This window comes from Monodelphis domestica, chromosome 3 (assembly GCF_027887165.1).
Source record: "Monodelphis domestica isolate mMonDom1 chromosome 3, mMonDom1.pri, whole genome shotgun sequence".
Classification (NCBI taxonomy): domain Eukaryota; kingdom Metazoa; phylum Chordata; class Mammalia; order Didelphimorphia; family Didelphidae; genus Monodelphis; species Monodelphis domestica.
In genome coordinates this window covers 471,226,472-471,244,073 of record NC_077229.1, presented here as the reverse complement: position 1 = coordinate 471,244,073, position 17,602 = coordinate 471,226,472, and positions in this window count along the sequence as shown.

Sequence of the window (17,602 nt, the reverse complement as noted above, 5' to 3'; positions counted from 1 at the left end):
ACTAATTAACTTAGAATATTTTTCCATCGTTACATGATTTATATTATTTTCCTCCACTTCTCTCACCCCCCTCCCATAGCCAATGAGCAATTCCACTGGTTTTTACATGTGTCATTGATCAAGACCTATTTCCATATCATAAAGCTTTCCTTTTAATTATCATAGGTATTGCATAAGTTGTTCTTTTGCTTCCATTGACCTGCCTCTACCTCAATTCCAAAAAGTTCCCAGGTTTCTCTGAATCATTTGCATTCAGCATTTCTTATGGCAAAATAATAGATCATTAATACCATATAATATAACACATGGCTCCACTCTATCTTCAATTCCTTGTTAAAACAAAGTGTCTTGCTACAAATATTTTTGTAGATATGAGTTCAACTAGAAAGTATAGTGACTTTAGGAATATAATTCCAAATGATTTTCCAAAATGGACCAATTTACAATTTACAGTTGTAAAAAATAGACTCGAATACAGGACTACAATCCCCACGAGCCTTTGCTCCACTTCCCCAGAATGCCTTGTAATCTCACCTGGGCCGAGATCGAGAAGGTATTTAAGCTGATTCAAAGGCTTTTTGAGGGGGCTTGGCTCTTTTTGGACTTCCGTTTTGGAGCAGACACGGCTGTTTCCATAATGTAGGTGAGGCCTAGGCCTCTGGCCTAGACACGTGTTTTTTCTTATCCTGTATTTTCTTTTAATCCTTAACTTTAATAAACCTCTAAAAAATATAATGCTCCTTGCAGAGAGAAACTAATTTCTACCTGCCTCAGTCTCCCCGTCTCCCTAAATTTTAATCTTTACACAGTTCTACCAAGAGTACATTGATGTCATTTGAGGGTTATCAGATGGGGAGGAAGGGAGAGAATGAGCATTTAAATAGCACCTGTTATGTTCCAGACACTGCTAAGCTTTTTTTTACAACTTATCTCATATAATCTCATTATTTTACAATGAACTTGAGAGGTATAAACTCTCATCTCTTTGAATTTTTTGTTTTGTATCAGTGATTTGGAATATTTTTTTATATGTTTGGCGATAACTTGCATTTTTCTTTTGAATACTGTTTGTACATGTCATTTGGCCATTTGTCTACTGATTAATGTCTATTCTTACTTCTTTTATATGTTTACATCAATTCCCTATATATCTTAGATATTAGACAAATTTCATAGAAATTTGCTACAAATATTTCCCAAAATAATTGCTTCCCTAGCAATTCTACCTGCAATGATTTTGGGGGCAATACTTTTCAATTTTATGTAATCAGAATTCTCTATTTTCTTATTATTGTCTCTACCCTTTATTTGGCCAAGAACTGTCCTGTTATCCAAAGTTGTATTGTTCCCTTTCTCTTCTTTTTTATTTATATCATATGGTTATATATAAATTTATACTCATTTGGAATTTCTTGTGGTTTATAAGATGTTCTTCTAAACCTAGTGGGTCCCATACTTGCTTTCCAGTTTTCCCAGTAATTTTTGACAAATTGTGTGTCTACCGCAATTATTTGTATCCTTATACTTATCGAATAATTTGCTACTATTTTTTTAAAAATCTTTACCTTCTGTCTTAGAATCAATGGTTCCAAGGCAAAAGAGCTATAAGGACTGGGCCATGGAGAGCCCAGGGTCACAAAGCTAGGAAGTGTCTGAAGCCAGAATCAAACCTAGGACCTCCATTTTCTAGGCCTGGCTCTCAATCCACTGAGCTGCTTAGCTGCCTTGATATTGTTGGTATTTTACCCATACAATGGTTTTCATTATTACTGCCTTATAATAGACTTTGCAATCTAGAACTGCTAGGCTTCTTTCCCAATTTTATTTATTTTCTTTTAAAATTTTTATCTTCTATTTCATTAAAAGAATTTTGCTATGTAATGTCTAATTGTATAAAGCAATCCTTTGGTTGTTTAGTATAGCATTAAATTGAATAATATTTTTATTTTATAATATTGGCAATACTCAACCATAATCAATTAGTTGGTTGGGATAGGCACTGAATCTATAATTTCACTAGTATAGGGAACTCTTTCTACAGATACAGGTCAGCAACTTTTCTGCATCTTTTAGAGTTTTAGAGTCACCCAGAATACTGAGGGTTTAAATGACTTAGCAATGATAACAAGGTCAGTAGGTGTCAAAGGCAGGATCCAAACCCAAGACCCCAATTAGTCTACCTTTCTGTAATCAGCGTAATGGAAATTGGCAAATAGGATAAACAAGAGCAATAGTTAATGTTGGAAGGATTCTCTGAAGATAGGCACACCAGTTTTGAAAAGCAACTTGGAATTATTCATTTAAAGTGATTAAAATGTTCATATCATTTGACCTAGGTATATGCCTCAAGGAGGCCATTAATAGGAAAGAAGAAAGCCTTCATACACAGAATAATATTTATAAAAATACTCTGTGGTATAAAATAACTTTAAACACATTTGACAACATTTGGGGCATAGCTAAACAAGTTGTGATGCCATAATGAAAATGGAATATTATTGTGCTATCATTAAAAAGGAAAATTGTGGATGTGAAATATGAAAATACAAGTTAATTGTTACTGAATGAAGTAAGCAGAGTCAAGATTTGTGCAGACACTTCAATTCACTCTTTTGCAAAGGTGGGAAGTTTAAAGGTGTAAACCATTGCATATATTTTCATAATTTTTCAATATATTAATTTAACTCATTTTTTCCTTCTTGATCTTTCTCTTTCTTTTCTTTATAAGATGTGTTGGAAAATAGGAAATGCTTTTGGAGAATATTTAGGTTATATAACAGTAAAAAATGTTAATTAAAAATAATTTTAACAGAAGGCTTTCTAGTTGTATTCGTATAATTATATGTGTGTTCATGGCTAAATACCCAGATATTTTACATATTGTACTCTTAATTTTGAAAGGAATTTGTTTTCCTATCTGCTTCTGCAGGGTTTGTTGGTAATGTACAGAAACATTGATGATTTTTGAGATTTTTTTATGTCCTTTTTTACTGAAGTTATGGTTTCAATTAATTTTTAGTGGAATCTCTAGCATTCCTATCTAAATAAGTCATCATATATCTACAAAAAAATCAATAATTTTATTTTTTAAGCCTACGCTGATTCCATTGATTTCTTTTTCTTGTCTTATTGCTATAGTCAACATTTCTATAAATACATCAAATAATAGTGATAATAATTGTCATACTTTTCTATCCTTGATCTTATTGAAAAAGTCTCTGGTGTTTCTCCATTATAAAAAATGGTAGCTTTTTATTTATTTGGTCAATTTCAAACATTATTCCTTGATTACCAAAATCATATTCTATTCTTCCCTCTCAGCCCCCCAATCTTCCTGTAGCCGATATGCAATTCCATGTTGTTGGTGTTTGCATTAGGATTTTCATTTAGAGTCTACATCCCCAATCATATCCCCTCAACCCATGTAATCAAGCAGTTGATTTTCTTCGGTGTTTCTACTCCCACAGTTTTTCCTCTGAATGTGGATAGTGTTTTTTTTTTCCTCATAGATTCTTCCAAGTTGTTCAAGATCACTGCATTGCCACTAATGGAGAAGTCCATTACATTCGATTATACCACAGTGTGTCAGTCTCTGTGTACAATGTTCTCCTGGTTCTGCTCCTTTCGCTCTGCATAAATTCCTAGAGGTCATTCCAGTTCCCATGGAATTCCTCCACTTTATTATACCTTTGAGCACAATAGTATTCCATCACCAAAAGATACCACAATTTATTCAGCCATTCCCCAATTGGAGGGCATCCCCTCATGTTCCAATTTTTTGCCACCACAAAGAGCGCAGCTATGAATATTCTTGTACAAATCTTTTTCCTTATTATCTCTTTGGGGTACAAACCCAGCAGTGTTATGGCTCGATCAAAGGGCAGACAGTCCTTTATTGCCCTTTGGGCATAGTTCCAAATTGCCCTCCAGAATGGTTAGATCAATTCACAACTCCACCAGCAATGCATTAATGTCCCAACTTTGTCACATCCCCTCCAGCATTCATTACTTTCCTTTGCTGTCATGTTAGCAAATCTGCTAGGTGTGAGGTGATACCTCAAAGTTATTTTGATTTGCATCTCTCTGATTATAAGAGATTTAGAACACTTTTCATGGGCTTATTAATAGTTATTAATAGTTTTGATTTCTTTGATTTAAAATTGCCTATTCTTGTCCTTTGCCCATTTATCAATTGGAGAATGGCTTGATACATTGAGCTCTTTTTAATTTGAGTAATTAGATCTTTGTCAGAGGTTTTTGTTATGGAGATTTTTTCCCACTTTGTTACTTCCCTTCTAATTTTGGTTACATTGGTTTTCTCTGTACAAAACCTTTTTAATTTGATGTAATCAAAATTACTTATTTTACATTTTGTGACTTTTTCTAAGTCTTGCTTGGTTTTAAAATCTTTCCTTTCCCAAAGGTCTGATATATACATATATATAAATACAATTTATTCTGTGTTCACATGATTTACTTATAGTTTCCTTCTTTATGTTCAACTCATTCACGCATTGTGAGTTTATCTTGCTGTAGGGTGTGAGATATTGATCCAAACTTAATCTCTCCCATACTATCTTCCAATTTTCCCAGCAGTCTATATCAAATAGTGGATTTTGGTAGCAAAAGCTGGGCCCTTTGGGCTTATCATAGACTGTCTTGCTGAGGTCACTTACCCCAAGTCTATTCTACTGATCCTCCTTTCAGTCTCTGAGCCAGTACCAAATTGTTTGGATGACCACTGCTTTATAGGATGGTTTGAGATCTGGTACTGCAAGGCCACCTTCCTTCATATTTTTTTTCATTATTTCCATGGATATCTTTGATCTTTTGTTCTTGAATCAAATGAACTTTTTTATGTTTTTTTCTAATTCAGTAAAAAAGTTTTTTGGTAGTTTTATGGGTATGGCACTAAATAATAAGTTTGGGTAGGATGGTCATTTTTATTATGTTAGCTCATCCTACCCATGAGCAGTTAATTTTTTTTTCCAATTGTTTAGGTATAGTTTTAATTGTGTGGAAAGTGTTTTGTAGTTGTGTTCATATAGTTCCTGTGTTTGTCTTGGCAGATAGATTCCTAAGTATTTTATATTGTCTAGGGTGATTTTAAATGGAATTTCTCTTTATAATTCTTGCTGCTGATATGTATTGGAGATTTATAGAGATGCCGATGACTTCTGTGGGTTTATTTTGTATCCTACAACTTTGCTAAAGTTGTTGATTTTTTCCACTAGCTTTTTAGTTGATTCTCTAGGATTATTTAAGTAGACCATCATATCATCTGCAAAGAGTGTTAGCTTTGTCTCTTCATTGCCAATTTTAATACCTTCAATTTCAGAGGTGATAATGGGCATCCTTGTCTCACTCCTGATCTTATTGGGAATGCATCTAGTTTATCCCCATTGCAGATGATGTTGACTGATGGTTTTAGATAGATACTGTTTATTATTGTTAGGAAAGACCTTCAATTCCTATACTTTATAGTACTTCCAATAGGAATGAGTGTTGTATTTTGTCAAAAGCTTTTTCTGCGTCTATTGAGATAATCATGTCATTTTTGTTGGTTTGCTTGTTGATATGGTCAATTATGTGGATGATTTTCCAGATATTGAACCATTCTTGCATTCCTGGTATAAATCCCACCTGATCATAGTGAATAACCCTTTTGATGACTTGCTGGAATCTTTTTGCTAATATCCTATTTAACTTTTTTGCATCTATATTCATTAAGGAAATTGTTCCATAGTTTTCTTTCTTTGTTTTTGATCTGCCTGGCTTTGGAATCAGTACCAATTTGTGTCATAAAAGTTATTTGGTAGCACTCGCTCTTTGCTTATTATGTCAAATAGTTTGTATAATATTGGGATTAACTGTTCTTTGAATGTTTGATAGAATTCACTTGTGAATCCATCAGGGCCTGGGGATTTTGTCTTACCGAGTGCTTTGATGGCTTGTTCAATTTCTTTTTCTGATATGAGTTTATTTAAGAATTCTATTTCTTCTGTTATTCTAGGCAATTTATATTTTTGTAAATATTCATTCATATCACCTAGATTGCCATATTTATTGCCATATAATTGGGCAAAATAGTTTTTAATAATTGCCTTAATTTCCTCTTCATTGGAGGTAAGGTCTCCTTTTTCATCTATGATACTGTTAATTTGGTTTTCTTCTTTCCTTTTTTTTAAATTAGATTGACCAGTATTTTGTCTACTTTGTTTTTTTCAGAATACCAGCTTCTAGTCTTATTTATTAGTTCAATAGTTCTTTCGCTTTTGATTTTATTAATTTCTCCCTTAATTTTTAGGATCCCTAATTTAATTTCCTTCTGGGGATTTTTAATTTGTTTGCTTTCAAATTTTTTGATTTGTGTGTCCTATTCATTGACCAGAAGGTCAATTCCTAATTCCTCCCTAATTTGTTAATATATGAATTTAAGTATGCAAATTTTCCCCTGAGTACTGCTTTGGCTACATCCCATAGATTTTGAAAGGATGTCTCATCATTGCCATTTTCTTCAATGAAATTATTAATTGTTTCCAATTTTTGAGTATCATATTATTTAATTTCCAATTAATTTTTATTTGGCTCTCCATTTACACTTACTGATCATTATTTTTATTGCCTTATGATCTGAAAAGTTTACATTTATTATTTCTGCTTTTCTGCATTTGTTTGCCATGTTTTCATGGTGTAGTATATGGTCAGTCTTTGTGAATGTACCATGTACTGATGAAAAGAAAACATATTCCTTTTCATCCCTATTTATTTTTCTCCATTTTTCTAAGATTTCATTCAACTCTTTTACCTTTTTCTTATTTATTTTTTTATTTCATTTATCTAAATTTGATAGTGGTAGGTTCAGGTCTCCCACTAGTATAGTTTTACTATCTATTCTGTACTTCAATTCCACCAGTTTCTCCTTTAGAAATTTGGATGCTATACCATTTGGTGCATATATGTTGATTACTGATATTTCATCATTGTCTATACTCCCTTTTATCAGGATGTATTTAACGTCCCTATCCCTTTTAATCAGATCTATTGTTACTTTGGCTTTGTCAGATATCATGATTGCAACTCCTGCCTTCATTCTATCAGTTGAGGAACAATAGATTTTGTTCCAACCTTTAATTCTAACCTTGTGAGTGTCTACCAACCTCAGGTGTGTTTCTTATAGACAACATATAGTAGAATTTTAGATTCTAATTCACTCTCCTATTTGTTTTTGTTTAATGGGTGAGTTCATCCCATTCACTTTCAAAGTTATGATTGTCTCTTGCATATTCCCCAGCCTTTTGATATCATCTCCTAGTTCTGTCCTTTCTTCTTTTGCTATATCCTTTTAAACCAGTGGTTTACTTTTAATCAATCTCCCTAATTCCCTCCCTTAATATGCTTCTCTTTCTGGCTCTTCTCTTTCTGTTCCCTTCTTGTTTTTTTAGGGTCAGTTAAGTTCCCTCCTCCCTCTCTTTCCCTTCTGTTTTGTACTCCCTCCCCCCTGCCCACCTCTTAGTTTTCCCTTCTCACTTTCCCTGTAGGATAAGATGGAATTCAAGACCCCAATGGATCTAGATGCTCTTCCCTCTAAGAAGGGAAGGTTTAAGTATTACGTATTAGAATGCTTTTCCTCTCTTTCTTATAATAGTATTCTTCTCCTCCCCTTCCCATGTGTATCTTTGTGTGATAAAGATTATCCTATTTATTTTATTTCTTCAATCTTCTCTTGGTGCCATCTTTGATTCCCCCCTCCCTTTTGCTTTTTTTGCATATCATCTTATAGCACTTTATTAGCCCAATCTTTTTTTGTGAATGATCCTTCTAATTACTATAATAGTGAATATAATTTTTGAGAGTAACAAATAACATTTCCCCATATATTAATATATATAATTTAGCTAATTTTAGCCCTTAAAGAAGAAAGTTTGAATAAAAGAATATTTTCCCTTTTCCTCTTTCTTATTTACCTTTTCATGTTTCTCTTGATCTTTGTGTTTGGATATCAAACTTTCCACTTAGTTCCGGTCTTTTCTGTAAGAAAAATGGAAATCTTCTATTTTGTTGAATGCCCATACTTTCCCCTGGAAATATATAGTCCGTTTGATGGATAGGTGATTCTTGGTTGAAGACCCAATTCTCTTGCCTTTCTGCATATCATGTTCCTAGCCTTGCGGTTTTTAGTGTGGAAGCTGCCAGGTCTTGTGTGATCCTGACTCTGGCTCCATAGGTGGGGTGGGGTGTTACAGATTCAATTAGTCTAATGAGTATAAGAAATTAAAAGTATGGATACTCCTTCCATCGGTGCAGATCAGCAATTCATTTGTAAATGTAATGTTAAATGGAGAATTGAAAAGTTATATCACAACTACACATCTTATGTCAGAAGGAGGGCTTAAACCAAGGACTTCCTGATTTCAAGGCTAGATTTCTATTCAGTAGGTCATAAGATCCCTCAAACTATTTCTTTAATTCCAGTCTCCCCAAAAGTCTCAGCAATAATGACCTTGAAAGTCCTTTTTAATTAACAAACAGCAACATTTAGAAATTAGCTACTAATGAATCATAAACCCTTAGAGTGAGAAAGAACCTTTGAAGATTTCTGGTCCAAAATACAGTGATGTAGTGGATGAAGTGCTAGACCTGGAGACAGAAAGACTCATCTTCCTTGATTCAAATCTAGCTTCAGATTCTTAATAGTTGTGTGACTCCAGGCAACTCACTTTACCCTGTTTACCTCAGTTTCCTCATCTATAAAATAAGCTGGAAAAGGAAATAGCAAACCCCTCCAGTATCTTTGCAAAGGAAACCCCAAAAAAGATTATGAAAAATTGGACACAACTGAAAAATGACTGGACAATAGAAGTACAATCAGAATTATTGGTATCCTTCAGATAATAATTCTATATAGCATCCCTGACAAGTGGTCAACCAGGCTCTGTTTGAATAAATTTGATGACTGAGAATATAGCATGTCACAATGAAGTCTATTCCATACATTTTCAGGTAACAATTATTGTCAGGAAGTCTTTTCTTTATATTGAAATGTAACTAGCTTCACTAGAAATTTCACTTATTTGGCAAAATATTGACTATATGATCAATATTTGCCAACATATCAATAATATTCACAACAAAGTGTTTAGGTGCAATAAGAATCAATTTTGTCTCTGTAGAGAACATGGGATAGAACTGAAAAGGAGGATTCTAGAGATTACCAAGGCCAATCCTTTCAGTTCTACTGAGATCCACAGAGATTAAATGACAAAGACATTCATAGCTGTAAAAAGAACTATGATTGTCTGCATTGCTCTGGGAAGAAGTAGACTTTCCTCCTGATGTAAGCACAGATAAAAGAAAGCAGGAAAATTCTTGAAGCAATAGATTGGTATTATTTTCTTTATTAGTATTGCAGAGATCCCCCATAAAGTCTACTCTATCAGTTCTTCTTGGTGTGTATGTGACTTTGAAGCTCCTAAGCCTTTTGGAAGTTCTACTGAGTTTGGAAGTACCAGTAGCAGAAGATGACTGTGAGCAAAGGACTTGTCTGTCTAAATCAAGAGAGATGTCACCAGCAGGCTGTCTGGCAGATGATGAATCTGGAGCTTATATTGTCCATGTTGTAAAAAAAAAAAACAACACTTTTTTTCTTTTATCTTATTAATACATCATCATGTAGAGATTAAGCACGACAATAACAAACATGATTGTTACACATCTGGAGTCTGAATTGTTTATCATTCTCCTAAATCTTCCAATGACAGAGAAAATATATTAAATACAGTTTTTTAGTCATTTTGTGCATCATGGACCCCATGATGTAAAAGCTGTGTATCCCCTCTCAGAATAATCTTTTTAAATTCACAAAATAAAATGTGTAGAATTATGAAGAAAGTCAATTAAAAGATAGTTATTAATTTTTTAAACAAGTTCAAAGATCTCAGGTTAATAACTCCTGATTATAACTAGGGATAATTATATTATTTCTTGAATTATAATTTGTTTCAATTCAAAATTTGGCAACCAAAATTTATTGCTGCAAGTCTCCAAACTATCCAATCAAATATGAAAAAATCACCTAATAACTAAGAGACCTAAGTTCTAGGGATAATGATACTATTCCCAATTTTTATAAGATTTGGCAAGATGCTCAATTTTTCTGGACTTTAGTTCCTCATTTTTGAGATGAGAGAATAGAAGTAGGTATCTTTAGCAGTCACTATAAGGTTTAACAAACAAACAAATATGAAGTACATGATCGTTCAGAGGAGGGATAGGTCTTAGTCATCTCCATGTCTCTTTTAGTGTGGAGTATAAAAGATAGATAGATAGATAGATAGATAGATAGATAGATAGATAGATAGATAGATAGATAGATAGATAGTAGGCACTTCATAAATGTTTGTGGTATAGAATTAAACAGGAATTTATCCCAATATATCTTTAAAATCTTGGTCACTGAACAGTTTTTAGTGGCCAAGTACATCACTCTGTCTAGTTCACTAATTATAAAACTTTCGGATTCAGAGAACTGTGTGTGTGTGTGTGTGTGTGTGTGTGTGTGTGTGTGTGTGTGTGTGTGTGTGTGTGTGTTAAGAGAGAGATCAATAGTTGTATTGAAATGTCTCTTAGATCTCCCCTAATGACTAAGAATGGATATACAGCTTCCTCAGAGTTGCAACCTCTGTATCACTAGTGTTGTTTTCCATGGTGGTATTAAGGTTTTGTGGCAGGCTAGCTCCCTTGGTTAGCACAGGAAGCTAATGAGACGAAGGTCATGGGTTCAATCCCCATATGGGCCTGTTAACTTCACTCCATTGTGGCCAAAGACTGAAACTTAAGCCCTGGGCATCCACCTCACAAATGTATATCCTTGGTCAAAGGGGGGAAGGGAGAGGTAGGTAAAAGAAGGCATGTGGATCAGTACAAATCCATCACCACAAATACAGAAAGAGATCACAGTGAGTGGGTTAGTGAATTCTCTTCAATGACAGGACAACACAGGAGTGCTACAGCCAGAAGTGATTTCTCTCTCCCCTAAGCTCCTCTTTACTTACGTAATTCTTGATTTGATCCTTTTGTTTTCTTATGTGCATATACCTGATTCCTCCTCCCCCCAACTAAATTGTAAGTTCCTTGAGAGCAGGATTCAGAACTTAAACTTTTTTATTTGCCTTGACCAGGTGCTCTCTTCAGAAAGAGCATTTAATAAATAGTGATGTCTGGAAGAAAAAAATATATATATATTTGCCCAGCTACCAATCATTCCACTGTAGAAGTCCATATTGCTGGACAGAATCATTTTCATCATCAATTTCCTTCTCTCATTCTGCTAAATCAAACACCCTAACTACAATAGCTAGCATTTATATAGTGCTTAAAGTTTTAGTAAATGCTTTACAAACTGTAACTCATTTACTACTGGGAAGTTGATATTATTACTTGCATTTCACAGCTGGGGGAATTTAGGCAGACAGACATTTAGTAACTCATCCAAAGTCTTATCAGGTGTCTGAGGTCAGATTTGGACTCATCTTCCTGATTGCAGGTGCAGTGTACCACCTAACTGCCTCACACAAGTATCTATTGTCCTGGCTGGGAAGTATTTAGCAGTGAGTCTACAACATAATCCTGACATTTTAAGTTTGGAAGAGAATAGAAGGACCACTGAATCCAACCCATTCCTGAAAAGGGATCCCTCCATTAACCTCAATCTAAATACCTAGAGCAAGGAGGAGTCCACTACCTCCCAAGGCAGCTCTTTTAGCTTTAGGGTAACACTAAGAGTTAGAAAAGATTTTCCCTGGACCAAGTCTTTGAAACTTTAGCCCATAGCTCTACCCTCTGGGGACAAGCAGAGGAAGTATAATCCTTGTCCCATGTGACAGCATTTCAGAGAGGTGGGAACAACCATTATTCTCCTCCTTCAGTCTTTTCCAGACTAAATAGACCCTAGAAAGTCACATCATGAACTTGAAGACTTTCATCATTCTTTTGCCCTCCTCTAGATATTTTCCATATTATTGACATATTTTTAAATACTCAGAAATGAACATAAATCTCTAAATGTGATCTGAACAGGATAGAATACAATGGGACTAGCAACTCTTTGCTGCTTCATACTATACCTTTCTTAATGCAATCTAACATCATATTGGCTCTTTTTTAATCTGTCATATTACATTTTTAACTCATATGAAATTTATAAACATTTTTTCAGAGAAACTTTTGTCTTTACATGACCCCGTATTTTATAATTCAATAATGGGAAATAATTCAATATGCTTAATAATAACTATCATCTTCTATTTTTTCAATATTTTTATTTTGTTCTAATATCTCAGTGTTTTATGGAATTAGTGATTCCTTTTTGATTCATTTTAATTTTCAGGAAGGTCATTACTTGGATAAGGATTACCACTTTCTGTTCCAAGCTATTTATATTCTTTGTAATTCTTTCTTCCAATATTTTTTCTATTATTTGTCTTTTCATTTCTTTTTAGGCATCCATTTCTTGTTAAAAATACCATTTTCCCCTTTGAGTTTCTATTTATATTAATTTTGGAGCTCATAGATTGGGTTTTGTAACTTTGGATATATTATAATTCTTAATAGGGGTCTGTATATTTTTGTTTTTACTCATCTCTCAAGCTTTAGTTTCTGAATTGGGGCTTTGTGTCAAAGTTAGGTTCTTCTTCCTGCTGAAGTGGACAGTCTTTTTTTGGAGTTTTAAAGTGCTTAGCACACTATATGGCACACAGTATGTATTGAATAAATGCTCATCTTTCATTCCTACCCTTGGAAGATGGGGAAGGAAAGCCATGAAAATCAAATGGAGATAAAGTATCTGGATAATATGTGGACATTGAACACCTAGAAGAGAAGAGGTCTCCAATGGAAAAGGGAAAAGGGTCTCCAGTGTCAAAGGCAGGGGTACAAAAAGGCATCAGGAAAATTTGGCTTACTTCCTCTTTTTACTCTGAATGTTAGTCATATTACTATACTCTCTTATACAGGAGACTGGATATAATAGTCATATGTTATAGAACTCATATTTAGGTTGTGTTTAGGAATTCTCTTGCTTCATGTACCTAAAAAAAAGCCTTTATTGCCATTTTTAGGTTCTCTAATCACGAAAAATATGACCCCAAATCTAGAACTGTATATGATAGGACCACTAGGCTTCTATGACAACTAGTCAAACTAGTTCAGGTACAAGGGAAAAGATAGCAGATGTAGATGATCAATTCAAGAAATTTGGTAATCAAGGATTGGTAACCAATAGCATGAAGGTGGGAGAGGAATAAGCATTTATTAAACACCTATTATGATTAGCCCTTTACAATTGTGATTTCATTTGATCTTTACCATGACCCTGGGAAGTAAATGCTATTATTATTATTCCCATCTTAAAGTAGAGGAAACCAAGGTAAATAAAGGTTCCATCCCATCCCCCCAGTTCTTGTGGAGGTTCCATCTGCTCCTCTTCTGATGCATTCCTTCATTTTCAAATTTCTCCTTGCTCCTGGTCATCCCCTTGTATACAATTGCCCAGGGTCACACAGCTAGTAAGAGTGTGAGATTAGATTTAAACTCAGGTCTTTCTGATGCCAAACCCAATGATCTATCCACTGTGCCACCTAGCTGCATGATAGGAAATATATTCAAGGGTTTTGTTCTGTTTTGCTTAATGTGCTTGCTATTATTGTACCATGGTCACTGGCATTTTTTTTTTAATGTTAAAAAGTACGAAGAGGTTGAAAATGTCTATATTGTATGAGAACATGGAGCTTTGGATTCCATGTTCTATATGCTAATTCACAGTCAATCTGTTGCTATTTTTTAGTCTGTAGATAGTGCTCCATCTGTGTAGGGAACTCCTAGGCTTGAACATGTCCTCTACCCAATCAGAACAATAACTTTATGTTATAGAGTTATGTAGGTCACCAAGAATTTTAGTGTCTTACCCATTCACAAAACCAGCAAGTGTCAGAGGGAAGACATAAACCTATATCACCCTGACTTCAAGGCCACCACACCTCATTGCCTTGCTATTATAAAAATTCAAGCACAGTTCCTCTATAGACCCAAGAAATAAAAGTGCTCTCCACAATTAAAAAGTGTTATAAAAGTCCCACATGGGATGAAGATAAATTCATAGACATCTCTGACCATATAGACAGAAAGCTGGGAGAGCTTGAGTTTTTATCAAAATCACCTCCTTTCCATTCTTCTTTGGTCTGTGAGCTTCACAGTGTTTAGGATTTGGTTGCTGCCTTTTTTGCATTAGAATTGAAAGAAAGTTAGGAAAATAGGCAGAAATTATGTTCATAATAAGAAAGAAGAAAATATTAATATAAGAGGAATCCATTTATAAAGCTACAATTTATTCTGTTTTACTCTAACTGAAATTGTTTTCCCCTGCCTAACAGCACACTGAAATTTTATTACTCCTTTATAAAAATCATAACAAACAGAAACTGGTTTCTGTCAAACTATGTTAAATAATTTACTTATAAAGATTACTTAGTGCTGCCATTATTTAGTGGATGCAGTGCTCAGTACTTCCTTTACCTAGTAAAGCAAATAATGATTCAATTACCAAAATTAATACCAAGTAAATGAATTATGTAGTCTTTAATTACTGTTACAAAACATTGGTACCAATTCCTAGTAGACAATACAAAATCTTTTGTTGCTATTGAAGAATTAATTTAATAATGCTAAGTAATTGTCAGTAATATATATCTTTGAGTCTTGTACAGACATCTCTGCACCCAATGCACTGCACCATGCAGAAACTGAAAAAATCATGTACAGAAGGAGGGATCCTTGTGATGCTCAGTAAGACATCTATGGCACACAGCAGGAAATACCAGCTCAGGTACATGTCGATCATTACAAATGTGGGAGAGCACCGACTATTGGCAAGAAAGTCTGGTATTCTGTCATAGAAAATAACTTATAACATTAGCAGCTAATCAGAGGTATTCAAGCAGATGTCATTAGTTAATATATTTCTCCTTACAAAGAGATAAAACTATATTTCCTGCTTCTAAATAGTTGCCACGGATTGGGTTACGTGGGATCACTTTTCTCCATTAAGTTTTTGTTTTGTTTTCCTCCTACAGTCTTTATTCCAAAATGCTTACAATTACATGAATAAAGGTTTTTTTAAAAATAGAAATAAAGTTGACTGCCAACTAATCCTATCTACCATTAGGATTCATCATAATTCTAATACTTGAAACATTTAATTACGACAGAATTTAAAGAATGCATATAATCTTAACATTAGAAAGGGCCTCAGAGGGAAGACTCAACAGAATATTGACAAGTCTGGGTATCTTTGGAAGGAGTTTTGTTGTTCAATCATTTCAGTTGTGTATGACTCTTGGTGACTCCATTTAGGGTTTTACTGGCAAAAACACTGGAATAGTTTGTCATTTCTTGCCCCAGCTCATTTTACAGATGAGTAACTAGGGCAAGCCAAGTTAAGTGACTTGCCCAGGGTGACACAGCCAATGTCTGGGATCAGATATGAACTCTGGTTTTCCTGACTCCAGACTTGGTCCTCTATCCACTGTACCACCTAGAATTATCTGTCAGAAATTCCCCATGCCAATAAACCATTGGTTCAGAAAATACTCACAAACACACAAAAGATTATCAAGAGAGGATAGACATGAAAGAAGTCTCCTACTCCCTTCCATGTTTCCCCACTTCTCTAAAGAAAGCAACCTTGAAATCATTCGAGACACAGTTTTGTGAGTTCTCAGATCTCAGATCTCAGAAGATCTCTAGTTCAATCCTTCCTTTCCCACCAAAACATTTTATTTGGTTGGACCTCAGTTTCCTTTTCTATAAAATAAGCATAAGAATATTATCAATAAATAACTGAACTGACAGCTATTGGGTATGAAGGAAATAATTTCCTAATCCCCTGAGCCCATGTATGTTCTGCTGCTTTTTCCCTTAGAAAATATTGGATATCATATTATGATTTAACACGTTTCTTTTTCAAATATTCTATAAAGAGTGATAGCATGAACAAAAAAAAACAAGTATTGGCATTGTGCTTGAAGTTTGTGTTCAAAGGACTTAGGCCACTGACCTCTTCTTGCTGTAGGGCAGTCAAGAGATGCCATTCCATGTCCACTCTGCCCCTATTTTACTCTGATATTTGGTTAGCAGATCATAATGGTTATATCAGAAGCAGAAGAGCTTGACTTAAATGAATCAACTCAAGGTGTTCTCATTGCATATCCTTTTCCAACATGCTCTTGCTATAGTTAAATACATCTTTTTTTAAGCTGCCAAATGACCTGAAAGTGTCTCATTTCATTCCAATATTGAACACAAACTAGGAGGGGCATGGACTGAGTCTGGTCCAGTCTAGAATACAAGAAAATAATTTTATAAACTGAAATGAGTTATTTATTTTTCTCTTTTCTGGACAAGAGACAAAGTCATGACTTCCATATTTTTTTTATTTTTCTCATTTGGATCTCATAAATAATGTTTTACTTCATATCCAATTCATTTACTTTATTTATTTCTTATTTCTTTTTAATAATAATAATAGCTTTATAATAATAATATCTTTCCTACTTGTATCTTACTTTATTTGCAATTTATTTAAAGGAGAAATATCTTAAGATACCCTTTCAATTAGATTTTATTATTTTTTAGATTTGCAAGACATAGATGTTGACATACTTAGGCCTCCACAAGAGTTGTATTAAACACCATATTTCCCAACCATGTAAAGCTTTATCTGTAAGTTTGGTAATATTAGAGAATGAATATGCCATAGTATTGAGGGGCATATAACAAATTACTCAGTAATGAAATTGTTGGTGATGATGCCCATGATGATGAGGTCAGCTAAAATCTAGATGGTACTTTAAGGCTTATAAAAGCTTACAAATGATCTACATCATTCCATCTGATGAAATATAATTATTTTAAAGGTAGTATAGAAGTAAAAATATTTTATTTTTTATTCCCAATCTCTATTATCCCTAAAACTATTCAATAAATTAGAAACTTGGATCATGAGAATCCAAAGGATCAAAATATTTTGCACTAAGTCAAGGAAAACACAACTATTTCCCCAGACCATAGCCAGGAGGTTCAACAAAGACTTTATTGATTAAGACACAGATGTCTGTACTCATGGAAGAGCCTTCCTAATTAACGTGAATGTTTGGTTCCATAAAATTCTACCTTATTAATCCAAAAAGATTTATTATAAAATATAGATTATTGATGTCTGTGATTAAAAGATCACAAGTTCCTGGATGTAGAGCTGGAAAAGGGGGTTAGTGGTCATTAGTCCAATCCTCTGATTTTATAGATAGGGGACAGAGACCTAGGGAGATTAAGTGATTTACCCAAAGTTGCATAGCTATTAAGTGTGTTAGTAAGGGTGTGAACTCAAGCCCTTTGACTCAAAAATCCTATTTTCTTTCTAGAAAAAATAATAAATTCCAAATATTTTTCCAGGAAAAAAATCTGCTTTAGTATTACCAAAAAGAATCACTTGTCATGAAAATTTAACTAAAGTTGGTACATTAATAAACCTCTTCCCTAACTAAACTAA